Source organism: Sinocyclocheilus rhinocerous, unplaced genomic scaffold (genome assembly GCF_001515625.1).
Source record: "Sinocyclocheilus rhinocerous isolate Xijiao unplaced genomic scaffold, SAMN03320098_v1.1 scaffold3493, whole genome shotgun sequence".
Taxonomy (NCBI): domain Eukaryota; kingdom Metazoa; phylum Chordata; class Actinopteri; order Cypriniformes; family Cyprinidae; genus Sinocyclocheilus; species Sinocyclocheilus rhinocerous.
The window spans coordinates 238,774-245,252 of record NW_015647951.1 but is presented as its reverse complement, the minus strand read 5'-3'; the positions used below and the strand labels follow the sequence as shown (position 1 = coordinate 245,252).

Sequence of the window (6,479 nt, the reverse complement as noted above, 5' to 3'; positions counted from 1 at the left end):
CACAGCTATCAGGACGATCAATAACTCTATCAGCAGCTGTCCACCTTCACTCTTTCATTCATCCGTCATTTCCTGCTGGCCAATTCTTGCCTTGATTTGTGAAAAAATTTATTTGTTTCCTAAAAAAACAGATGTCTTTCATTACAGACGTTAGGAATTTATATTGAGCTGTATTGTTCACTACTGTATCACTCGCTTCTCTATTTTCTTTTTTTTTTAATGTGCATTTGTATTGCCAAAGAAGTGCAAAATAAGTACAATGAATGTGAAATAGCTCCAAAAATGTTGTTTTAAAATAAAATGCATAAGACGATACATCTACATTACACAAGTTGCATCTCAAGCAGTGTGTCATTAGCAAAACTGAAATAAAACAATGCATTTGTATTTAAGTTTATATTTTTAATTTAAACAAATTTAACAAGATAAACATTTATTAATAAGATAAACATAACATATGATCAAATTAAAAATTTATTTATTTCTCATACAGTTTTAACATAATATAACATAATGTATGTACATTAACAATGTACATTTATTTATATTTATTCGGTTTGTATTTTTTAAATTTTATTAGTTTTTTTATGTGCAATTAAATTGCCAAAAGCAACGAAAAATAAGGACAATAAATGTAAAATAACCGGATTATCAATTATCAGAATGAAGTGATCTGTCAGTGGGGTCAGAAAAATAATCTTGTTTTCCCTTTGAATTACATTTATTTTTCTGACTCTACTGACAGAAATGTTGACAGAAATTTTCTTGTTTTAAGCATAAACTCACTCATAAATTGTCAGAAAACAAGATTATTTTTAGTAATTTTCCGGTGTCTTGATTGAATAATATTCATACTGGAAAACAAGACGGAAATACTGAATAAGAAATCATTTTTGCATTCTGTGTTGATTTCCACGTAATCTGTCTTGAAGCCAAACCCGTTGAGAATCGCTGATCTGGAGGGTCTTTTTCTCTCCGTTTCTGATCTTTTCTCTGTTTTTCAGCCGGGATAAGCCGAGTGGATCTCCATCTGTTCTTCATTCTCTCTTCAGATGATTCTCTCTGATCAGCTCTTATTTGCTCAGTTGTGCGTCTCAGAGTTTAAAGATAAACGTTCAGTGACTCCAGATCATCACGGTTTGCTCTGCTCTAATAATTCATCACATCCAGACAATCAGAACCATCACACACATTCTGATGAATTCATATTCAGCCCTTTCTTTCTCTCTATACTTTTAACATTTTATTTGCATTTGTATTGCCAAAGCGGTTCAAAATTAGTACAATAAATGTAAAATAACTACAGTGCAAATGGAGTGAATTAGTAGTAACGATAAAAAAAAAACATTAAAGATATTAAAAGGATAAAAATGATACATTTACGTTTATTTCTCACACTTTTATCCAAATCGATGTACAAGGAACATCTTAAGAAATTTGTGATTTAAAAAATATAAAATAATTATAATATAATATTATTAATATTTATTCAGTTTGTATATTTTTTAATTTCTTTTAAATTTTTATGTGCACTTGCATTGCCAAAGCAGAGCAAAATAAGTACACTAAATGTAAAATAACTATAGTGAAAATGGAGTACATTCGCATTAACAAGCTAAAAATTCATTAAGATTAAAAATATATTATTAACACTTATTATTAAAATTTCTTAAGATTCAAAAAAGATAAAAATGAAAAATTTTATCCAATTTGACAAGGAACATCACTAGCAATTTGTCATAAGAAAAATTAAAATTAAATAAAACAACATCATTTATTTATATTTATCACGTTCTATAATAAATAATGAATACTTAAAAAATGTTATTTAATTTTTTTTCATGTGCATTTGTTTTGCCAAAACAGAACAAAATAAGCACAATAAATATAAAAGAACTATAATGCAAATGGAGTAAAGTAGTATTAACAATAAAGATAAAAATTGATTAATGAGATAAAAATGATAAATTTATGTTTATTTATTTGGCACACAATTTTATCCAAATCAACTTACTAGGAACATCACAAGCAATTGTCTATAAGAAAAAATAAAATGAAATAAAATACTATTAAATGCATTTCTTTTTATTTATTCGGTTTATTAATATAAAAAACCTAAATAAATTCTTTGTCTATGTAATATAGCTTATGAATGTAACTTTTGACTCTTTTGGTTGCCAAGCAACGCAGCAACATTGATACAGATGTGTGTCACAGGTGCAGCTCATCCAATCAGCATTTAGAGTTGTAACAATGTTTCATAATTAGAAATGAACAATGAGCTGATCAATTTCTTTTTTATAGAGAAAGTGTTTGAGCCGTGATTGAGCGTCCAATCCGTCTCCATGACGCTCCTCACTGACCACCGATGGTTACTTAGCAACAACCACACAAAGATTGCTGCCTATTTTCCGTGTGTTTATGAATCAGTGAGTTCTTGTGGAAGAGATGGAGATCCTGAAGCATCTTTACCATGTCAGAGTAAACATGCGCTTTTCCTACCTGTTGATTTTTCTCTTTTAGTTTGATCTCAGTTTTTGATCTTCTGTTGAATAGCATGTTGTTGCCATGTTTAATTCGTTGTTAGCATGTTGCGTGCATGTTCTAACGTGTTTTGCCATGTTTTAACACCTTGTTAGCATGTTTTAGCATTTTTCTAGCTTGATTTAGCACGTCACTATCATGTTTTAGCACATTGCTACCATGTTTTAACACTTTGTTAACATGTTTCAGCATTTTGCTAGCATGATTTATCACGTAGCTATCATGTTTTAACATGTTTTACCGTGTTTCAACACTTTGCTTACACGTTTTAGCATGTTGCTTGCATGATTTAACATGTTGCTAATGTGTTTTAACATGTTGTAAACATGTTCTAGTTTGTTGCTAGCATTATTTAGCATGTTGCTAACATGTTAGCATGTTTATAACATGTTGTTTGCATGTTTCTAGCATGATTTATCATGTTACTAGCATGACTAGCTCATTGTCAGCATGAATTAGCATGTTGATAGCATGTTGCTAACAGGTTGTTAGCATTTTTCTAGCATGATTTGACATTGTTAGCATGAATTAGCATGTTTAGCATGTTGTTTGCATGTGTCTAACATGATTTAGCATGTTAACATGACTATCAAATTGTCAGCATGAATTAGCATGTTGTTAGCATGAATTAGCATGTTTCTAGCATGATTTAGCATGTTACTAGCATGATTAACACAGTGGCAGCATGAATTTGCATGTTGCTAGCATGTTGCTAACAGGTTGTTATAAATTTTCTAACATGATTTGACATTGTTAACATGAATTAGCATGTAGCTAGCATTATTAGCATGCGGTCCACCAACTCATCCTCAGTTTGTAAACAAACCGTAATAACATCAGACCATTATCCTCATCAGCAGGACGATTTACACACTTTCCCGTTCAAATCGCACATATTTCTACTGCAGAATTAGCGAAGTTAACGATTAAATTCAAACAGTCAAGAGATGATTTTCTGTGCTTTTGAAGCCGGTACAGTGATTTATTCTGCTTTGACCTGCGTTTGTCCTCTGACACTCTGAACCGCTGCAATCCGGGTTTCATTAGTGCTGAACGTTCTGGAGACAGTGGGATTTTTCCAATAAAGAGAAAATGAGGGAATGTTTGGCCTCTCGTAGCGTGAAACTCTTCCACTGAGCCGCTTGTGTTTGGTGTTTCGCTCGCGGCTCTGAGAGAGAAGTGCAGGAAATCTCTCGTTTCGTTTGGTGTTTCTTTTTCCGACGCTCAACTGTAGAGGTGTGTGTGTGTGTGTGTGTATCCGCATTGTTCCAAACAATATTGTCACACTGTCGGTGTTTTCCTGGAATATCAAATGGAGTGAAGAGGTCAAACGCAGAGGGGTGTGTGTGTGTCTATTTCTGGATTTTGATGTTTCCATGGAGATGATTGACAGGGTCAGAGTGGCAGCTCCGACATCCCATAATTCCGGCCCACCTGCCTCTCTCACTCTCACGTGTGTCTTTCCTGTGTCGCTCTTCTCCTTACACACTGAACGTCCTGCAGGAAACACAGACACACACACACACACACACACACACACTCACTCACACTCACACACACACACTGAAGGAGCGTCATAACTTGTGACTGCAGTCAAGTGTGTTTGCTGGTCCGTCATCATCTATTATGTCGCAGTAAGTTTGTTTTTCACTCTTTCTGACTTTATCTAGCTGACAGATAACATGGATATGAATGTTTTGTTGATCTACATCAAGATTTTAGGATAAACCGCATATAGGACACCGGGGCTAGTTGTCACACGGGGAAGTTAACCCATTCGGTTTTGAGTCATAAATAATAGTTTTCTCTAGCACTGGTTTGGTATGTCGGTTTTAAACATTTAGTTCTGTTGCAAAGGAAATGTGTGTGGATTCTGTTCTTCAAACTGAATGTACAGTATCATATTTTAGTTTTTGTTGATTTTCCGGGGCAAGTTGTCAGAGTGTTTCATATATTGCAGTATGGATTACTTAGAATTTCTGAGTAATGTTTTCATGAATTTCTGAGTAATGTTTTCATCATTTTTGTTAAGTTTTATATATTTGGTGTTTCATGAATTGTTTTGCGTGTCATAATTGTTTTATTGTGTGTGTTTTGCTGTACAGTCGATCAGTGGGGTTTTCCTTTACTCTGAACTCACCCAATATAATGTGTTAACATCAAGTAACTGTAGTTTTATTGTTGTTGTTGGTCTCAAGGTGTGTTTATGCAGAAATTCAGAAAGCTCCCCACCCTAAATATCCATTACAGTAAACAGTGTGACAACTAGCCCCGGTCTTCTCTGGAGAGGAAATGGTGTGTTTAAGTCTTGTAACTGGTCACCATTTCATTTGAGTTTCTCGCTGCAGTAATCCTGCAGTGTGACAAATTAAATTAAAAAAAAAAAAAATATATTCCATGTGTTTCATTGTACTAAATTTTGCATTTGTGACCATTTATACAAAAATAGTCAAATAGTTTTAGAGGAACAACAGCAAGTCACACCACAGTTCACATAAACTACTATACTGACATTTAATATCTAGGTGATGCTGTGTGTGTGTGTGTGTGTGCGTGTGAGTGTGTGTGTGTGTGTGTGTGTGAGTGTGAGTGTGTGTGTGTGTGTGTGAGTGTGTGAAACTAATATATTGAATATAGTCAAACTTGTTGAACACACAACTAGTGAGTCAGACCTTACTAGTTAAACAGGCGCATAAATCGTGTGTGTGTGAAAAACTTTGAAGGTTGCCTTGTTCTTGTGGTTCTCTTGCTTTGTCTTTGTACAATGCCAAAAGATAACAAAGATCTAATTATCTTACAGTGTGTATATATATATATATATATATATAATACCCTAGACTGCATTTATTTAGCAGTGAACTCTAACATATTGTTATTATACTTATAATCAGTGAGTATAAATCAGTAGTCTTATATACTGTAGCACCAGTGTTTTTCATTCAGTTACTCCACTTGCAATAATTCATGCACTGAAAAAATAGTGTAGAAAGAATTTTCACACAGAAATTGCTAGTAAATCTCACAAAAAAATAAAAATTGCATGTAACATTGAATTAAACATGAAAATTTGAATTTAAAAAGCTGAAACATACTCTAATAATCTTTGTTTTGTTTACAACTTTGAAACATATATATTTTTTTTACAGTCTGCGATGTCTTTTTCAACTACTTGCTCATATACCAGGCTGATATGACAGCAGTTTTACACACTTCTCAGCAATGGAACTTGATCCACGACAGTTATGTTGTTTGGCATTGTAGAATGTTTGAATCAAGTTGTTAACGAGTTCTGATGAAATTAATGTAAGTGTTGGCATTTGAATATAGCTGTTTATGGACAAGACTTGTTCAGCCTGAGATCAAAGCTCATGCATCTTCAGCACTGTGCTGTTTCCAAAATTGAATTTACACTCAAATGGATGTTAAATTTCAATTGTGAGGGTAATTTGACTAGCTTGTAAAATCAGTAAAATGGTCATAAATAATAACCTGGGAATTATATATGTTTAACATAGACATCTGAATTCATTTGTAAGCAGTGAAAGTGGGATTTATTAACTTATAACTGTGAATAATTATATTATGATAATATATTAAAAATAGTAATAATACATTTTATTTTATTACTCAATTTTTGTTAGTTTTTTCCAAATAAGTACAGTCCTGTGCAAAACAAATATTACAGATATTATATATATTATGCAAATATTATGCAAAATATATTGTTTTTAATTTCTCAGAAATTATTGTGCTAGAGTGAAATCCTTTTAATCTAGGATGTTTGAATCAAGTCATTAGCCATTTAAAATTTAGTTTATAATAAACTAGGATACAACACTGCCAAAAATAGTTTTTTAGTATAAATATTTAAACTTTCTTAAATCAAGATGCATTTACTTTAGAAGCAAAATGACATGAAATATAAAGATTTGTTT

General features: G+C 32.5%; 1 protein-coding gene across 1 annotated transcript in view; it reads left to right on the top strand.

The window, feature by feature from the left end:
* Nucleotides 1-4,113: 4,113 nt before the first annotated feature.
* LOC107709407 (cGMP-dependent 3',5'-cyclic phosphodiesterase-like) overlaps nt 4,114-6,479 on the top strand; it is a 67,870-nt gene continuing 65,504 nt past the window's right edge. Inside the window, exon 1 of the transcript XR_001636495.1 lies at nt 4,114-4,178. The gene's annotated coding sequence lies outside the window, so the exon portion shown is untranslated. The remainder of the gene's footprint in view (nt 4,179-6,479) is intronic.